The following is a 21237-nucleotide window of genomic DNA, read 5'->3' as shown; positions in this document are numbered from 1 at the left end:
TGGATATGAGCGATTGCACACTGATTGATTGGCTACTCTATGACTCGGATATCAGCTCATACACCATGAGTGGAGAAAAACAAGATGGCGGAGTGTGTTGCTGAACCAAGGATGAAATAAAAAAAAAAAAAAAAACTCTACTCAAAAACAAAACCCCAAAAATCAAGTGTTTAAAAGAAACAGAAATGCCTAAAAGAAGTGTCTCTCCCACCCCCCAGTCTTCTGTTCCACACTCCAGTCCAGAACCGCCAAAAAAAAAAGCAAAATATGGAATGAAAGTATTTGATGGTAAGAACGTATCTATTTTTCAATAATAATAATAATTATTATTATTATTATTATTATTATTATAGCACTTTTCCCAAACTGCTCCTGTCATTTTGCTGCTTTGTTGCCATTCTAAGCAGAAATTATTTTGTTGGACGTTTTGTATAAAAGTTTTAATTTATCAAATTTGCAAAAAATAAAAATGCTGCGTTTCTCAAAATCCAGTGAATCTGGATAGAATAAAAGTTATTCCACTCACTCGTCGTACATGGCTTATAGTCTACTTGGTGCTACGCGCCTCATCAGCTATCAGCTCATGTACGACTCGATTTCGTGGAATAACTGTTAAATATTTGATTCCACCAAAGGTTTTGTGAATCCCAGAGAAACAAGCGGCTTCTTCTTGATGTAAAGATTTGTCTGCAAGATGGCGTATATGATTCAAGTAGCTAAATCTGAGGAAACTAGATGAGGAGCTGATGTATTTGCACTCGCACCTTTTGGTTTTATATACAGTAAATCAGAAAGCTGCGCATGTAAAGCCAATTGTAAGTTACGTTGGACTGATGGAAATCCTTGTGCGTGCAGTGAAGTGCAGCCAGCAGCAGATAATGGCGCGCAGCCAACTGGCTTTACGTGCGCAGCTTTCTGATTTACTGTTTTCTTCTCATACTTATACTTCCTATGTTTCATGGACTGTAACGGCATTTGCTTATTTAGTAATTTTAATACAGAATTTACTTTGATGAAATTATAATCAGAGACACTCCAACCCCACCCCCCCCACCCCCCAAAAAAAAAACTCCTCAGATCTGCACGATTCACACAAGTCCCCCAGACAGCCGTGAAAAAGGCAGCATCCACCAAAAGGCGCGGCGTTTGCATCCATGTATATACGAAGGAAAGGAAACGCAGGACCAAACTAATAAATATCAGCGGTCAGCGAGCACCTCGGTGTGATCAGCTGTTCGTCTAGCGACAGAATGATGGAACTGTCAGTGCATAGTCAAAGGTAAACCTGTAGATGGCAGTAATGAAACACTGGATGCCAGCTGCCGTAAAACCCAAAAGCTGAAGATGACAACGACGCAGGTAAACCTGCGCATGCACACACGTCTGCTTGACTGTGCAAAGTGAGCAATTTCATGCACACTACTTGCTCAGGAATCCCCTCAAATTAAATAACTACCCAGCCACAGAATGGTCTGGGTTTTTTACGGTATTATAAAAATGACCATATCACAATGACTGACCAAATTTCAGAGGGAACTAAATTTCACCGATCTTATGACCGCGAAAGGCCGTCTATTTTTAAGAACAGAACATACAGGATGTGTAATGTCAGGTTGTACCTTCCTGATCCGCCTGTGATGTGACGCGATGCAACACCTCCACACCAGCAGAGGGCGTTCTCTCCTGACTACCTACTTTTTCTACACCAAATCAGTTGACCTATAGAGATCTTGCAGTCACGTGACTGGAAAGTACACAGCCGCCATCTTGTCGGTAAAAAACACAGCTGAATACTGCTGCACTCGTGTACAGAATGGATCAATTTCAACCGACGGACTACACGGCTCATTTTTCTAATGAACAGATAACTAGATATATGTCTAAAATAAACGATCTACAGATTAGTGACCCTTATGGCTTACTGGATGGAGTTTTCACGACCGTGTCAGTGGATATTGAACTGCCAGCGGAATACCCAGACGTGTATAATTACCTCATTAACTTTCCCTCGCTGTTCAGTGGTGAAGCACTGCGTGCTTATAAATCTCTGGACAGTTATCTTTACAGAAATTCAGGATTTGTGAGCGACTCAGATGTGGCATCTTGTAAACAAGAAAATAACTATCCTCATTGGACGGGTAAGTCACTTAAGTATTGAGTATAGCACTGACCAGCCGATTATAGAATAGAATAAGGTAATTCCAGCTGTAATTCCAAATCGTCCGTGTTGTTTACCATGGATCTGGCGTTGGAGAGGTAGAGGCTTAGCAGTGGAGATTTGAGTGGCTGTTTTCTGAGCTTAGTCAACAGGCCGGCTCTGCAGCCTCGCTTTTGCTTCCGCTCCCGGCGCCGCCTCCTTCGCTTTGCTTCCAATAACAATCCACGGAAACCCCGCTGGTCTCGCTATCTCGTCCGGAATGTTGTGCATGCGACGGAAATCGCTACAAACCGTCATTTTCTGCTGGAAACCAATGTCCAGTAAGTCCATACGGTTGTCGTGGATATTGAAGTCCGGTACAGACGAACAACACGCAAAAATACACACAAAAAACAAACGTGCACAGGTAGGGAGAGCTTGTAGCCGCAGCCGTTGTAGTAGAATTGTATATAGTAGGGTTTTCCAGAAGAAAAGGTAGAAGTAAAAGCAGAAGTAGAGCCAGAAGTAGAAGGCGGAAATATGGCGTTTGACCGACAAGGTGTCTGTCACAATCTGGATCGGCTGTGACGTCACATGCAAGTGCTCCATATTACAAGTGTATTCGAAATGGGGAAACCGCTCCCTCAGGAGGAGGTCTAACAAGACGGCGAGGCATCAAGAACTGTTTGCAAACTCATTTCCTGTCTAAGATGCATTCAAAGTGCATGGATGCTTGATGCTGCTCATTACCCATAAATCTGTGCAGTAGCTCCCTCAAAGAACAAAACATTAAGGGGTCATCCATAATTTATCATTATCATTGAGTCTACAAAGAGTAGACTTTTGAGCAACCCCCCCTCCCCCCCAGTGTACATTAGCAGACAAAAAAAATGATGATCTACGTGGAATAGGAATTCAAAATAAAACCATGTCTTGTATTACGTTTTATTAAAATCGGATGACAGGACAATACAAAGATTCACAAGAGAAGAAAAGAAGACAAGACGGGTCCAGAAGTTTTCATAGAAAGCAGGCGATTCATTTTTGAAAATTAGGGACCGTCTTTTTAAGGGGAGCTGACTGACTGTATAAAATTCAACTGACTGCTGACGCAAGTACAAAATACCCATATGATATCCTACGTACCGTTTTACGAGAGAAATAATCCCGAATTGTAAAAGTCGACTTGACTTTTTTCCATCCGGACGATCGCTTGCTGGCACAGCTCAGCTTGCTTTGAAACGTTCGTTTTTGATTCTTTCCAAGCAGCCCGTCCTGCCCTAACTGCCTCCTGCCGCTTCTCAGATGAATGCAGGAAACAATAAACGTTTAAAAACTGCTCGTACTCGTTTGAAGGAGTCTTGTGAATAGCGGTATTTCTGCTATTCACAAATTTGTAAATGCGGTCAAAATCTGGGTCAGCCATTGTTGTATTGAAGAAAGAAAGCGTGTGGAGCGAGCTGGCAAGACCGATGTGGCGCGAAATTTTTAACATGGCGGCCGCCGATTCGCACATTGACGGATCATCATTTTTTTCATTTTAAAAAAGTGTACGTCTGGTCATTAACCCTCCCCCCCCGCGTACGGTTTGTACGCTCGTGATAATAAATTATGGATGACCCCTAAATAAAAGATGGCAAACCAAGCTTGACAAAGTGATTTTGTATACAAATCTTTTTTCATCGATTTTTGAAAAGAAATGATCGTACTCTCTTACAATCCTGTGACTAACCTAACAAATTTGTTTATGATTTGAGGCATCTGTTAACCAACTAGTTACTGTAAGGGCCTCTGCATGCTCTTGCGACAAGGCTTTCGCAGATGGCTTTTCGCAGACAGTTGTAATTTATCGTTGAGCGGGGAGTAATAGGCGTGCGCGGTGTTATTCACCGGCACAACGCAAGGGGGCACGAAGTCATGAAATCGCTCGGAGTAGTTGGTGGGTGTGGTTAGTGGAGTGTTTATCCTCCGGTTACTTCCTCGATCAACCGCTCTTCGTGCTGCTCCATCTTCGCTCATGTTTTTAAAAATGGCGGTCGTGAAAACAAACCAAACCGGGAAAGTAGGGAAGTGGAAGTGCATATACAGCGGATGTAGAGTGGACCAATCAGAGCCCTCTTGTCTGCGACGCTGTCTGCGAGGCTGTCTGCGGTGGTCACAATTTTTGGGAGGTGTGCGCAGAGCGTCTGCGAGGGGGGGGGCTACGCAGACGCCATCTGCGACGCTATCTGCGAGGACTGCGTTGTCAGCATAAATTGGCCTTAACTCTTAGTTATATATTGTACTGGTGTCACATGTTACCATAAACACTCTGCTAAAAGGGTCATTGGGGGGAGTCCTTAGAAGAGGCCTTCAGTCAAAAGTCCTACATTACGAAACACCCGTCTATCACAACAGCGAGACAATAACCTTCTGTTTCGAACACAACCAATATAAAGCAGTTAAACATTCAGAGAACACAAAGTTGTTTTTGAGTAGAGTTTTTATTTAATCCTCCGTTGGTTCGGCAACACGCTCCACCATTTTGTTTTTCCTCTACTCACGGTTTTTGAACTGATATCCTAGTAGTAGAGTAGCCAATCAGAGTGTGCGGTTGCTCATGTCCAGTGAATGTGGACAGAATAAAATACAAATATTCTATCTTAAATTATTCCATCCAACTGAACAGTACACATCAAGTGTATAAGTTTCATTACCAGTTATCAGTGATGTCCTGAACTCACTAATCCAACACTGACAGCCAGTACAGTCTCTCAGCATACACGCAAAACTGTCAATCACCCGTCAACACCTTTAGAAGCATTTTGATAAGGACACACTTCAGTTCTCATTTATTAATATCCAGGCCAGACCTGAGGAACTAAAGCGAGTGTCGTTAATGTGACGCTGCATGAACACGGCCTGTAGGAACTATTATTTAGTGAACTTGTCCTTTTAGAGATGGCGTTGCTATAGCATCCACATGAGGTGTGTTTTCTTTTCTTTCTCCAGACATGAAAACATGGTGAAATTCTTCTCTGTGGTCACGTCCAGATTAATTAAAAAGTGTATTCCTTTAAAAGCGGCGTTTCTTTTCCCATGAGACGGGGCTCAGCCTTTTATAACTTAACCAATAAACTGAGGCCACAGGCAGACGGCTGGGCTTCTCCGTTCGAGCCGAGGAACCGATGCTGATTGGCTGAATCAGAACAGGTGTTCGGGTTACTCTCGGCCATTTTTGGGCTGACGGAGGACCCACACGTGTACACACACACACAAAGTTCATGCCAGGAAGGACAAGAAGCAAAGTGGAAGCGGGGAAATTAACGAGAGAGAGAGAGAGAGCGCCACAGAGAGAAAAAGAGAGAAGGAAAGACAGACAAGGAGAGAGAGAAAAAAAATCAGAAAAGGAAAGACAGCCCAAGAGAAAGAGAGAAGGAAAGACAGACAAGGAGAGAGAGAAAAAAAATCAGAGAAGGAAAGACAGACCGGGAGAGAGAGAAAAAAAATCAGAGAAGGAAAGACAGCCCGAGAGAAAGAGAGGAAAAAAAAATCAGAAGGAAAGACCGACCGAGAGAAAATCAGAGAAGGAAAGACAGACCGAGAGAGAAGGGGAGAGAGAGAGAGAGACACACACACACAGAGAGAAGGAAAGACCGACCAAGAGAGAGAAAATCAGAGAAGGAAAGACAGACCGAGAGAGAAGGGGAGGGAGAGAGAGAGACACACACACACAGAGAGAAGGAAAGACAGACAAGGAGAGAGAGAGAAGGAAAGACAGACAAGGAGAGAGAGAAAAAAATCAGAAGGAAAGACCGACCGAGAGAGAGCGAATCAGAGAAAGAAAGACAGAGAATATATCAGAAGGAAAGACAGACAGACAGAGAGAGAGACTTGGTGGTATGGTATGATGGGGTGAGTGGGAGGGTCCAGCATCACTCCATACACTTTACATAGTGTGAGAGAGAGAAATGGGTCATCTCAGTCCACTGAGGAGACCCAAACAGTGTAACACTCATCTGCAGCCATTTGTAAGCCTGTAGTGTTCCCTCCCTCCCTCCCTCTCTCTCTCTCCCCCTCACTGTGCCATTCATTCCCCCTCCTTTCTCTGGATTCAACCGCACGCGCGCACACACTGTTCACCTCTCACCCACTTCCTCTCCTCATCATCTGAAGAGCTGGGAATAAAAGTATCACCTCCCTGCTCCTGTAGTTCAGTTTCCAGCCCTGAATACCAACACCGTGCTCTCCTCCATATATTAGAATATGTACATGGGTCCGTCTCAGAAACCGCTCTCTCATTTGGGACATTATGGTCAAAAAATACATTTTCTAACTTTACTATTTTTTTTTTTTTGCATTTGCCTAACACTCAATGTTTCTTGTCATGTTTAGTAAGAATAAAGATAGTATCTCGCTTTATCTGGCCTCCACTGTGGAACATTTCTTTGATTACAATTCAAATGCTTTTGTAAAATTGATTTCCATATAAAATAACTCCATCATGAAGAATTAAAGCCCCTCCTTCACAGATGAGTGAAAATACTGAATAAATTTCCTCTTTGATTGCTTGGGTTAAAAATGCCAAGTTATGATGACTGAATTGATTATTCACTTACAGTGGTGCTTGAAAGTTTGTGAACCCTTTAGAATTTTCTATATTTCTGCATAAATATGACCTAAAACAACATCAGATTTTCACACAAGTCCTAAAAGTAGATAAAGAGAACCCAGTTAAACAAATGAGACAAAAATATTATACTTGGTCATTTATTTATTGAGGAAAATGATCCAATATTACATATCTGTGAGTGGCAAAAGTATGTGAACCTTTGCTTTCAGTATCTGGTGTGACCCCCTTGTGCAGCAATAACTGCAACTACACGTTTGCGGTAACTGTTGATCAGCCCTGCACACCGGCTTGGAGGAATTTTAGCCCGTTCCTCCATACAGAACAGCTTCAACTCTGGGATGTTGGTGGGTTTCCTCACATGAACTGCTCGCTTCAGGTCCTTCCACAACATTTCAATTGGATTAAGGTCATGATTTTGACTTGGCCATTCCAAAACATTAACTTTATTCTTCTTTTACCATTCTTTGGTAGAACGACTTGTGTGCTTAGGGTCGTTGTCTTGCTGCATGACCCACCTTCTCTTCAGATTCAGTTCATGGACAGATGTCCTGACATTTTCCTTTAGAATTCGCTGGTATAATTCAGAATCCATTGTTCCATCAATGAGGGCAAGCCGTCCTGGCCCAGATGCAGCAAAACAGGCCCAAACCATGATACTACCACCACCATGTTTCACAGATGGGATGAGGTTCTTATGCTGGAATGCAGTGTTTTCCTTTCTCCAAACATAACGCTTCTCATTTAAACCAAAAAGTTCTATTTTGGTCTCATCCATCCACAAAACATTTTTCCAATAGCCTTCTGGCTTGTCCACGTGATTTTTAGCAAACTGCAGATAAGCAGCAATGTTCTTTTTGGAGAGCAGTGGCTTTCTACTTGCAACACTGCCATGCACACCATTGTTGTTCAGTGTTTTCCTGATGGTGGACTCATGAACATTAACATTAGCCAATGTGATAGAGCCCTTCAGTTGCTTAGAAGTTACCCTGGGGTCCTTTGTGACCTCGCCAACTATTACACGCCTTGCTCTTGGAGTGATCTTTGTTGGTCGACCACTCCTGGGGAGGGGAACAATGGTCTTAAATTTCCTCCATTTGTACACAATCTGTCTGACTGTGGATTGGTGGAGTCCAAACTCTTTAGAGATGGTTTTGTAACCTTTTCCAGCCTGATGAGCCTCAACAACACTTTTTCTGAGGTCCTCAGAAATCTCCTTTGTTCGTGCCATGATACACTTCCACAAACATGTGTTGTGAAGATCAGACTTTGATAGATCCCTGTTCTTTAAATAAAACAGGGTGCCCGCTCACACCTGATTGTCATCCCATTGACTGAAAACACCTGACTCTAATTTCACCTTCAAATGAACTGCTAATCCTAGAGGTTCACATACTTTTGCCACTCACAGATATGTAATATTGGATCATTTTCCTCAATAAATAAATGACCAAGTATAATATTTTTGTCTCATTTGTTTGACTGGGTTCTCTTTATCTATTTTTAGGACTTGTGTGAAAATCTGATGATGTTTTAGGTCATATTTATGCAGAAATATAGAAAATTCTAAAGGGTTCACAAACTTTCAAGCACCACTGTAAATATGAATAATAATAATTTTGGGGATTTGATATGGCGAAATAGGACACAATGGAAAAATCAAGAACTCACCGGAAAGATGAGAATAACGGCGGTGGTAAAAGAACAGCGACTGTACCGGCTGAAGGTCGCGCGGGTCTCTGCCGCGGCGCGCGAGCAACGGGACATCACTACAGCACCGGACGGAGCGCAAGGTGGGGGCAGGGCAAAATGACTGGCTGTAGATTCTATCAAAAGTTCGATCTAAATTGACCATGGTTGCAAAATATTGGCCAAAAATACACAAACACTACGAGATATGAAAGTAAGATGAAAAAGAAACATTCTATGACCTTATACTGCAAGACTAAAACAAAATAAAACTCTCAAAACTCACCTTTTCAGTGATAACGTCCGAACAGATCACCCGCGTAACAAAGACCGCAAATGGAAGCACGATCGACTTCTAACTGTTGGAGTGGAAAATTCCATTCTACACATGCAAATTGTTAATGTGTCCTTCCCCGCACACAAATAACACGCTACGGTAAAAAATAGACCACAACTCATTTTATAGCTCAGAAATTCATACAAGACCAGCTACCATCGTAACATATTCTGTAAGAAACATATTCTATATCTAACTTTCATTTTAAAAAACAAAATCGCAGATTTATAACTTAATCACTACACCATATAAAAATTAAGTTACTACTTTTGGTGAGGTAGTGACCTCGACCCTGAGGCTTTCCGTTTAGATTGAAACACACGATGGTATTGGTTTTGGGTATGCGGAAAATGGAGTTACGACGGTGATCAGATATTTTGCATGATGTTTTATTACAGTTATGATTATTCTGTGAGCGCACCAATCCTTAGGTGTATAAAGTTACAACTTAAAATACAATTAATTAGTGATAACTGTAGACTTTTCAGTGGACTACAACCTTTTTAAAGGTCCCATGGCATGGTGGTTTGTTGATGCTTTAAACGGGCTCGTGGAGGTTTCCGGATGTTATATCTGCAGCCTTTCTCGAAATGAACCCTCGGCACGTAGATATAGCCTCCTGGGAGAAAGCCCCATTTCAGCGCTTTTCCCAGTGCGTCGTTTTGCTAATGAGAAGCAGGAGGCGGGGAAGGGTAGAGGGTGGGGGTGGGTCTTATCATTAATATTCATGACATGTAAACGTGTTACCTCTGATTGGCTAACAGCACTGTGACGCTACCTCCAGTGGGTCAGAACAAGCGGATGTGGGTGTCTTACTATGGCGAGAGAGAAGGAACAAACCGCGAAGGGAAAAATACCGCGCGCTGACGTCATTAAGGTGCGACGCGAGGAAATAAAATAAATTCAACAAATGTTTGGGTTTTTACTGAACAAACAAACAAAATGAACGAGTGACTTAAAAAAAAGAATGTGGGTGTCTTTGTAAAAACTGTTTTGATTGGCTATTATAACAGAGCATGCTGCATGCTTTTTGGTTTTGTAGTGCAGAGTACCTGGCTAACTGCAGGAAGCGGTTAGCTGCACAGCTAATGTAGCCATTGCAAGGCTAACGTGGCACCGATTTTAAAACACGGCAAAACGACTTAACAGTTATACACTTACTTGTTTGGCGTTTGTGGCTGATGCGGCAGGGATGCTTGGTACGGACCCAGGCTTCAGTGACAGTTGATGTGCAAAACCTGCCCTGTACTGTCCCAAGTTGTGGAAACATTCATCAGGAAAATGCTTCCGACAAACATACACCGTCTTAGGTAGACTCGACGGCGTATTATTGGAGTAAATAAAATTAAGCCACTGCGTCTTCAGGGGCTCTCCCGTCGGCAGTAAAAACAGACTCCTTTCTGTGTTGTCACATCCATGTACAGCGCAATTTCCATGTTTCGCTCGCTTAGGTGATGCCATGTTGTTGTGTCCTCTATGGTCTCCTCACTACAACTGGGCGGGCAATCCATACAGTGGGTGGGAATCCAGAGGGGGGGCATGGGGATCATCTCCCTTGCTGACGTAGTAAAGGGAAGAGCTTATCAACGCGCCGTTTTGACGCGCCATTCTCAAATGTTGGGCATAGTTTGGGTTACACATTATGAAATTTCTAGCCACTGGGGTGACTTAAGAAGGTCAGAGGAACTCATTTTAACGTTAAAAAACCTCAAAGTGAAAATTTCATGCCATGGGACCTTTAAGGGAATGCGATGTCGACCATTTATCATGTCCCAGATCAAGCCGCCATTTTTGCCAAATTCTGAATATTCACATCAAAGATTTAGTTTTATCTGTATTATTTCTTTCATCATTTTATTTCAAATTAAAATCAACATCACCATTCAAAACCGTATAGTTTATTGACTGAGTATATAAAAAGTGTATATAAAAAAAAATATTCTTAGTTATGACCCAGTAAAATGACAGATCATGCTGTTACAGGAAAATAAAACCACAAAGTGGTGTAAACTGTTTCTACAAAGTTTATTTTCCCATTACACCACAGCATTTTATTCTTGTTATACCACAGCTATTTGCCACTCATATTTATTATCCATTTATAGTTACATATAATCCTGTGGAAAGCTCACAGAGCAAGTTAGAGCCTGTTCTCATATCATACCTGCAAACAGTCGGTTCTCACCGGCTTCACTGCTCTCTCTCCAAGTTAACACCAAAAAAATGTAATTAAATAATTCCTGTCTCACATTTCTTTAATTCTTTTTTTTTTTTAAATCATTTCTGGAAGAAATGTCTGGTGTCAGCACTTTGTAACAGTCAAGACGTGAAACTGTTTTATTAACTAAAAACCAGGGTTTTGAACCGGTTCAAGGAACGAAAACGAAAACCGGGAACTTTTTCTATTTCACATGGAACAGAAACGAAACCAGAAACTTTATTATTTTTTATGTTCCGGAACAGAAACGCTTATTAAAAATAATGGTAACCGGTTAATACCGGTTTTTATTTCGTTCCTCAAAGTTTCCGTAGCCTACAAATAAAAAAAGTCATTCTTCTCCTGCGCAAGTTTCTATGACCCGCTGGGGTTCACTTCCTGTGTGACGTTCGCTGACTGAATGGAGACAGCGGGAGGGTGGACTACTATCACGTCTCCACATCTTAAATAAGAGGTAAATATTGCAGTCTATCATTATTCAAAAACGTCAATTTCAAACACGATATCAATATATTTGTCCACGTTAATGAGAGGCTCGCGAACATTAAATGACGTTAACCTCTGTTAGCCTATCAATGCATAGGGCCTGACTAGCCTTTGGTAACACACTAAACAAATTATCTTTCATTTTTGGCACTTTTTCTGTTTGTGTAGATGGGAAGACATACTGAGAATCCAAATCGCCAACATTTGAAATAATAATTGTTTTGAATTATTTCTTGTCTTATTTAATGAAGGTTGTAATAGAATTAGCCTACATTTGGCTTAAGCTGGATGAGACAGAGACATCATTTTATAGCCATTTGTTAAACAGCTGACAGGGAACGTAATTAACCGTTCCGGGAACGAAATTTTTTCGTTCTAACCGGTTCAGGAACGTCTATTTAATGGTGGAACCCAAAACCGGAAACGTTAAAATTCTGTTTCTGTTCGGAACGAACCAATAGGAAAAAAATTCTGGTTCAAAGCCCTGCTAAAAACAGATGCAGATGATGGAAAGAGTTCATAGTCGCTGCAACAACAAAAGTGAGAAGTGTTTAACTCCATGCGTCTTCCACAACATTTTGACAGGACCTCAAAAAAAAAAACCCCAACTGGACTTTGTTTTAAGTCTTTGAAGATGTTTCACCTCTCATTCAAGAGGTTTCTTCAGCTCACGTCACTTCATCAGCTTGTCTAACTAGAAGGTGAAGGAGCCTTTTGAATGAGAGGTGAAACATCTTCAAAGACTTAAAGTCCAGTTGCGTTTGATTTGATTTTTATCCCCTGCTGGCCGAAAAGCCCGAAGGGGGATTAAGTCGTGGCAATGTCCGTCCCAGGAAAGGGTGCTCATCTTCTGAAATCAACTCCTTTCAGAATTTTTGGAGGAATTTCATAAAACTTGACAAGGCATTGTTGTATGTCGGTAACACACATATTGTAATTTCGTTAAAGGGGAACTGAAGTCATTTTTAAACTTGCTTTATTTCTTAATTAATGTGTTATTCAGTTACGTTTTCGGTTTTAGTAACCTTATATCGTGACTCGTATTGGCAACTAATTGCAATTAAATATTATACTTATCGGCCTATTCGGTTTTTAGCCGTGTTGAATTTAGTTTGTTTGGTCCACGGCAGGCGTCGCTTATCCACGCGATCTTCACGAGACTTCGAAACGTGAAGTGTCCACCAGGTGTCAGCACCGCCATTTTGAAAACTGTTTTCCAAACGAAATATTGCTCAAAAACGAGTTTAAATGACGATTACTGCCGACTTTTTTCAAACTTTCCTGATTGCTATCAAAACAAACAAACAAAACTTCCGGCTTGATCACATCAGCATTCGAAAGAGGCCGCGCGCATCTTTTGACAACGTTGGCAGACGGTCACTTTGATTTCCGCCGTACGCTTTACTTCCGTCCTACGATGTCTCGCACAGGTCTCAACGAATCTCGTTTACGGCTGTTGCTTTGACATATGGACTGATATATTACAGAGCATATTTCAAACACTCATAACTTGCTATAGCAGCGACAAAATAGCGATCAAAAAGGCATTCCTATATTTAATAAAATGAGAGAAATGGAATTTTGATTAAAAAAAAAAAAAAAAATTGCCTTCGGTTCCCCTTTAAATTCGGTCACGTTTTACCAGAGTTACAGCCCTTGATTAACAAAATTATAACTTGACAATTTCATGAGGGTGGGTTTTCCTTCTGAAATCAACTCCCCTCACAATTTTTGGAGGAATTTCATGAAACTTGACAGGATTCTTTGTTATATGTCGGTAATAGACACACTGCAATTTCATTCAATTCAGTCCTATTTTACCAGAGTTCTAGCCTAGTTACCAGCAGGGGATATTGTGTTCTCAGGGCACTCGTTTTTTTGAGGTTACTATGATACTATGACCTGGATGAATGGGAGCATTCACAGACATTTTGACAGGGACACACTGTAATATAAAGAAAGAATTGAAAAATTACTGTGGTACAAGAGGAAGAACGCACTGCTAGATGGGATACTATTGGGGCATGTAACGATTCATCCAGTTCATGACTCGATTTAATTCACAATATGCTTGGGAAAAAAAATTAAATGAAAATTAACAAAAAAAAAATGGAAAGATTTCCCAGTCTGCATCAACTTTTTTTTTTTGCTTGTTTGATTTAATTCAATAAAATATTTATTTACCCACATTTGTAAAGGTTGGATTAAAATATCTTATCCGTCTTACCTAAAATTTCCCTTTTATTAAAAAAATATATATAATTGGCCTTTTCTTAATAAACATTTATGAACATTCGTTCTCCCTCCATTTTCTTCAGCCTTCAGCAGTCTGTAAAGTCAGAGAGGTCTGATTTATTGTTAAATCGATTTGTAGAGTCGATCGCACAACATCTCATTCATTTTACATTTCTCTTTTGTGTGTTTTCGCAGCATTAGCACTGTGTTACTTCCACCCGGGGCGAAGTCACGTGCATTCCCGCTATTGTATGTTATTACACCATCTGCTGTCTCAACAACACAATTACAGCTATGGAAAAACTAAAAGATTAAACAGCCTGATAATCATGATTCATCTCATCTCATCTCATTATCTCTAGCCGCTTTATCCTTCTACAGGGTCGCAGGCAAGCTGGAGCCTATCCCAGCTGACTACGGGCGAAAGGCGGGGTACACCCTGGACAAGTCGCCAGGTCATCACAGGGCTGACACATAGACACAGACAACCATTCACACTCACACCTACGCTCAATTTAGAGTCACCAGTTAACCTAACCTGCATGTCTTTGGACTGTGGGAGAAACCGGAGCACCCGGAGGAAACCCACGCGGACACGGGGAGAACATGCAAACTCCACACAGAAAGGCCCTCACCGGCCCCGGGGCTCGAACCCAGGACCTTCTTGCTGTGAGGCGACAGCGCTAACCACTACACCACCGTGCCGCCCATAATCATGATTCATTTTTTTTAATTTAATTGATTCAAAATCATAAATTTGCGTCTCGATTTACTGTTGCATGATATCGGAAATCATTTTTGTGCTGCTAACAATAACTTCACATTGATTATTTTCACAGGACAGCACACCCCAGAGTGGTTTATCCCCCATGGTTTCCTTATACAGCCTTCTGAGACTTTACCTTGACCTGCAGGAGTGTGGACTTTAACTGTCCACACGTATGATATATAAATTTATATTTTAAAAAAGTGCCTCTCTATTTTAGCAGTGTCTATTCAGAGTTTTGTTTATCTTTCCTCTTTGTGATCCATTTTCTTTCTCTCCTGTTCAAAGACGTACAAAAGCTCCAGATGAAAGCGCTCCTCTGACTTTGTATCTGAAAACGATTACACAACATTGACAAGAGAGGATTATTTCTTTTCTCCAACGCTCACACACAATGCCTCGATGGCCTTTGTACTGTTGCAGACAGGCGCTATTGTCTCTCTCTTTCTCTCTCAGGCTCCACAAAAGAGGACTGAAGGACAGGAGCCATTACTCAACCTGCTGATAAACGAACTGGGACGCAGTACCAAAGAAAAGACGAAGAAGAATTCGCCGTATCTGTCAAGAAGCCGTACACAAAGCACAGCACTCGTCAATACTGAGGAGATGGAGAAATATAGATGCTCAGGGAGCGAGAGAAAAACAAACAGCCACTTTCAATGGATCCCTCACATTATCTTTCTCCAAGCTGTGCGTTTGGATTCGAGGAAATGTCCAGATCAATATTTTTATCAGACGACCTCCTGAAGAATCCACCTTTACAGTTTTGCAACCTGATCCTTGGAGCTTAATTATGTAATAAACACGGCCCGCCTGATAAACAGGTTATCATACTGTATTTACCAGCGGCTTCTTGCCCACGCCACAACAGCTATTAGAATCGCCTTCAAACATTTGCATCTTCAAGTGATTGTGGTGTTTAAACAGTCAGAAATAAACTCTTCAGCACCAGGGTGTCGGTTTTCATCAGAGTGTTGAAAAATATTTCTATGGCGGCAACTTACGCAGGAACTAATGATGGCATATTAGGGCCATTGTAGGTTTTATTAAAAAAAAAAGAAAAAAACCCACTCTCTCACACGGCTGTTCTCCAAGATAAGTGTGTGTGTGGGGAAGACACCTCAGAAATTTCAGGAAAAAAAATTAATAAATAAAAGTCAGAAATTCCAAGATTAAACAAATTTGTGACTTTGTAGTTTTGGAATATGACTTTTTTTTTTTCCCTGAAATTTCTGAGGTTTTTTTTTTTTTTTTTTACATTAACAGAGACTCAGATTGTTGGCGCGCCCGCGTCTAAGACGCACTATTTCGAATAATGAACGCATTGTCGAGAGGGGCAGGGGCCAATATGGACGCGAGCATTTTATACCCTATTTGGAACGTTTCGTGGTGTATTACTTGACTTCATGGTCTCAATATTGAAAATCTTGCACAAATATGCAACTTCCAACATAATTATCTGGATATTCAACAGATTTCAGCATCGGATGAATTTGTTTTGACCGCCGCCATATTGAATATACGTCGGACCCGTTCGTGTATTTACGCCGCCACGTTTGTAGCGTCCCAAGCGAGTAAAACCTGATCCAAGTCTTTCGCTAGGTGGCGTCTTACGGTTTATGTACGAATATTCGAAAGAGACAAGAAAACATAGATAAGAAAAAAAAAAGAAAGAGATGCATCTATTTTGTCATTCTTTGGCAGAAAGAGAATACATTCACCTGAAAAAACTGATACCCCTGATACCCAAGGTAATTAGTCATACTAGATTTACAACAACTACTGCAACATCAACTACTACAACAGCAACCACTACTACTACCACCACCACCACCACTGGTGACGACGACTACTACAACAACAGACCTACACCAAACTGAAAACAAGTTAATAAAATAAATTAATGAAATTAGAAGTAGAGATGATTAGAGACGAGCAGAATTAGACCGTCACAGCATGCAAAAAACAAACCCATTCTTGTGCTATAATTTACAAGGAGGAGATAATATAGATGTGATACGTAGTGGCCTGTGGTTGAATTTGAAAATATTGCCACTGATTCAACAATATCTCAATATATTTGGTTGAAGCATTGATTTTTGTCATCTACATTGCTTCATATGGCTTCTAATACCAAAAAAAAAAAAAACAGCCCCTGGGCTGCCCCAGCTGTTCATTGGGCTCGCTTCGCTCACTAGGTTCACTTCAACTGAAGGATAATCACTGGGCCCCCCATTGTAGAAATGGGCCCGTTTTTTCCCCAGGAGGGGCCCTGTGGGCCCCTTGACTTGCAAAACAATCTGAGGGCCTCTGCATGCTCTTGCGACAAGGCTTTCGCAGATAGCTTTTCGCAGACTGTTGTAATTTATCGTTGAGCGGGGAGTAACAGGCGTGCGCGATGTTATTCACCACCACAACGCAAGGGGGCGCGAAGTCGCGAAATCGCTAGGAGTAGTTGGTGGGTGTGGTTAGTGGAGTGTTTATCCTCTGGTTACTTATAATGACTAGAACTGGAGTCGTATAGATGTACGTACTTCCTCAATCAACCGCTCTTCGTGCTGCTCCATCTTCGCTCGTGTTTTTAAAAATGCCGGTCGTGAAAACAAACCAAACCGGAAAAGTAGGGAAGCGGAAGTGCGTGTACAGCGGATGTAGAGTGGACCAATCAGAGCCCTCTTGTCTGCGGCGCTGTCTGCGAGGCTTCTGCGGTGGTCACAATTTTTGGGAGGTGCGCGCAGAGCGTCTGCGAAGGTGGGGGGGGCTACGCAGACACTGTCTACGACGCTATCTGCGAGGACTGGGTTGTCAGCATAAATTGGCCTTGAGTCTCTGCATAAAACACCACACCCCACCACACTTCTCGGCTTCCTGGCTGCAGTGCCTTCTTGGAAATGCAGTCGATCTCTTCGTGCTTTATTCTTTTATATCGGACATTTGAGGCAGGAAGACTGCATTTCCGATAACTCTTGGCTTAGCCGTGGGGTCTGTAGTGTGATGGCAGTAAGCCAACCGTGCAAAGTGAAGCCATGTGGCTCCTTGACCCAAAAAACCCCACACCTTTTTCCTCAATTTTAAATTTGTGATGTCTTAATCTTGGAATTTCAAAGAACATACAGTTTTTCTTGTAAACGCACACCTATAATCTTATGACTTTTTTTGCCTCAGAATATTGACCCCGCCTCAGCTCCTTTTTTTTTTTTTTAAACCTAAACATGACCCTCATACACTCTCGTAGGAACGTGTATCCACAGAAACAGATTTAAAAAGCGTGCACAACTGATCATTCATATGGCGAATTCTTCTGTGAAGATCGTTTATTTGGTCGGAGTCTCCAGTGTCAGTGTGTTGGAACGGTCATAGGTCAAACTTTACGGTTTCCATCACAGGGACGCAACTCACTTGTTTCTGTATGTTAACATTAAATGCAACTAGAAATGGATAAACTGTCTTTCAATAAAATTGCTGCAGCGTTAATGGAATGAGACCATCGGTGACGGTATAGCTCGCTCCGGTCCTGCCTAGTCCAGGAGGAACGATCTAAAGTGGGCCACCTTGCGCAATAAATGTTGCAAGCTATATACAGTGCCTTGAAAAAGTATTCATACCCCTTGAACTTTTTCACATCTTTCCACCTTACAACCACAAACTTAAAATTTTTTATTGAGATTTTATGTGATAGACCAACACAGAGTAGCACATAATTGTGAAGTGAAACGAAAATGATAAATGATCTTCAAAATTTTAAACAAATAATCTGAAAAATATGTGATGTGCATTAGTATTCAGCCCCCCTGCGTCAATACTTTGTAGAGCCACCTTTTGCTGCAATTACAGCTGCAAGTCTTTTGTGGTATGTCTCTACCAGCTTTGCACATCTAGACACTGAAATTTTTGCCCATTCTTCTTTGCAAAATAGCTCAAGCTCAGCCAGATTGGATGGAGAGCGTCTGTGAACAGCAATTTTCAAGTCTTGCCACAGATGCTCAATGGGATTTAGGTCTGGACTTTGACTGGGCCGTTCTAACACATGAATATTCTTTGATCTAAACCATTCCATTGCAGCTCTGGCTGTATGTTTAGGGTCATTGTCTTGCTGGAAGGTGAATCTCCTTCCCAGTCTCAAGTCTTTTGCAGCCTCCAACAGGTTTTCTTCCAGGATTGCCCTGTATTTAGCTCCATCCATCTTCCCATCAACTCTGACCAGCTTCCCTGTCCCTGCTGAAGAAAAGCATCCCCATAGCATGATGCTGCCACCACCATGTTTCACAGTGGGGATGGTGTGTGCAGGGTGATCAGCAGTGTTAGTTTTCCGCCACACATAGCGCTTTGCATTTAGGCCAAAAAGTTCAACTTTGGTCTCATCTGACCAAAGCACCTTCTTCCACATGTTTGCTGTGTCCCCTACATGGCTTCTTATGCCTGTCTTTCAACAATGGCTTTCTTCTTGCCACTCTTCCAAAAAGGCCAGATTTGTGGAGTGTACGACTTATAGTTGTCCTGTGCACAGATTCTCCCACCTGAGCTGTGGATTTCTGCAGCTCCTCCAGAGTGATCATGGGCCTCTTGGCTGCTTCTCTGGCCAGTGCTCTCCTTGCTCGCTCTGTCAGTTTAGGTGGACGGCCATGTCTTGGTAGGTTTGCAGTTGTGCCATGCCTTTTCCATTTTTGAATGATGGATTGAACAGTGCTTCTTGAGACGTTCAGAGCTTGGGATTTTTTTTTATAACCTAACCCTGCTTTAAACTTCTCCAGAACTTTATCCCTGACCTGTCTGGTGAGTTCTTTGGTCTTCATGATGCTGTTTGTTCTTCAGTGTTCTCTAACAAACCACTGAGGCCTTCACAGAACAAGTGTATTTATGCTGAGAGTAAATTACACACGGTAGGACTCTATTAACTAATTAGATGACTTCTGAAGGCAATTGATTGCACTGGATTGTATTTAGAGGTATCAGAGTACAGGGGGCTGAATACTAATCCACACCACATTTTTCAGATTTTTATTATTTGTTTAAAATTTTGAAGACCATTTATCATTTTCGTTTCACTTCACAATTATGTGCTACTCTGGTCTATCACATAAAATTTTTTTTATTGAGATTTTAAGTTCGTGGTTGTAAGGTGGAAAAATGTGAAAAAGTTCAAGGGGTATGAATACTTTAAGGCACTGTACACACTATATACAGGCGTGAAAAAGGTGAGAAGGGTGCGCGAGTGGTGACGTGGCCTCTGGTGTTGTTTTATTTTGTTTGGGCAGTCCACCCCCAGAATAAATATTATAGCCTTCTTACTAAGTATACTGTATTGACATTTGCACAAGGACATACAGTACAATTACAAATTCAAATACATGTAGTTATAGTGAAATTATGCCCTGGAAAAAAATGTGAATAATAGAACGAAGAAAGTGGAGAACACACAAGGAATAGTGATCATTTTTTTCCTTTTATTTGCCTGGACCACCAGTGTCTCCATGGCCCGCTTTCGCCGAGTTGCCCACATGCCTTGCCCGCTTCTCTCCTTCAGCAGTCTGTTTCTTGGCCTGCTGAGCACTGCAAGTTGCTTGAGAGCCATACTTGCTCTTCTGCTGCTGCTTTTCCTCCTTGTTCACCCTCTGCTGGTGTTTGTATGTGGCTGCTGCAGAGTTGATGTTCTTGCACAATGTTCTGTCCACTTCCCCAAACTTCACGTCCTCCCTTCTAAAGAGCTGCATAGCTGTCTTCCCCCTGGACATCAGCGTCTACTTGACCATCTGTATTGCATTAAAGGACCCATGGCATGGTGGTTTGTTGATGCTTTAAACGGGCTCGTGGAGGTTTCCGGATGTTATATCCGCAGCCTTTCTCGAAATGAACCCTCGGCACGTAGATATAGCCTCCTGGGAGAAAGCCCCATTTCAGCGCTTTTCCCAGTGCGTCGTTTTGCTAATGAGAAGCAGGAGGCGGGGAAGGATAGAGGGTGGGGGCGGGTCTTATCATTAATATTCATGACATGTAAACATGTTACCTCTGATTGGCTAACAGCACTGTGACGCTACCTCCAGTGGGTCAGAACAAGCGGATGTGGGTGTCTTACTATGGCGAGAGAGAAGGAACAAACCGCGAAGGGAAAAATACCACGCGCTGACGTCATTAAGGTGCGACGCGAGGAAATAAAATAAATTCAACAAATGTTTGGGTTTTTACTAAACAAATAAAATGAACGAGTGACTTAAAAAAAAGAATGTGGGTGTCTTTGTAAAAACTGTTTTGATTGGCTATTATAACAGAGCATGCTGCATGCTTTTTGGTTTTGTAGCGCAGAGTACCTGGCTAACTGCAGGAAGCGGTTAGCTGCACAGCTAATGTAGCCATTGCTAGGCTAACGTGGCACCGATTTTAAAACACGGCAAAACATAAGCTCATAAGTTACAGTCAATTTCCAGACTAAACTCGGTTTAACAAAGCATGCTGCATGCTTTTTGGTTTTGTAGCGCAGAGTACCTGGCTAACTGCAGGAAGCGGTTAGCTGCACAGCTAATGTAGCCATTGCAAGGCTAACGTGGCACCGATTTTAAAACACGGCAAAACGACAACAGTTATACACTTACTTGTTCACCGTTTGTGGCTGATGCGGCAGGGATGCTTGGTACGGACCCAGGCTTCAGTGACAGTTGATGTGCAAAACCTGCCCTGTACTGTCCCAAGTTGTGGAAACATTCATCAGGAAAATGCTTCCGACAAACATACACCGTCTTAGGTAGACTCGACGGCGTATTATTGA

At 41.9% G+C, this 21237-nt stretch overlaps 1 protein-coding gene and 1 long non-coding RNA gene across 3 annotated transcripts in view; one reads left to right on the top strand and one right to left on the bottom strand.

Moving 5' to 3' along the window:
- Window positions 1-21237, bottom strand: part of acsl2 (acyl-CoA synthetase long chain family member 2) — an 87816-nt gene that overhangs the window by 40315 nt on the left and 26264 nt on the right. The gene's annotated exons all lie outside the window — the stretch shown is intronic.
- LOC132892866 (uncharacterized) overlaps window positions 1-21237 on the top strand; it is a 58103-nt gene that overhangs the window by 30249 nt on the left and 6617 nt on the right. The window lies entirely within an intron of this gene.

The sequence above is a fragment of the Neoarius graeffei genome, chromosome 10 (assembly GCF_027579695.1).
Source record: "Neoarius graeffei isolate fNeoGra1 chromosome 10, fNeoGra1.pri, whole genome shotgun sequence".
Taxonomy (NCBI): domain Eukaryota; kingdom Metazoa; phylum Chordata; class Actinopteri; order Siluriformes; family Ariidae; genus Neoarius; species Neoarius graeffei.
This window is presented reverse-complemented; position numbering and strand designations above follow the sequence as displayed.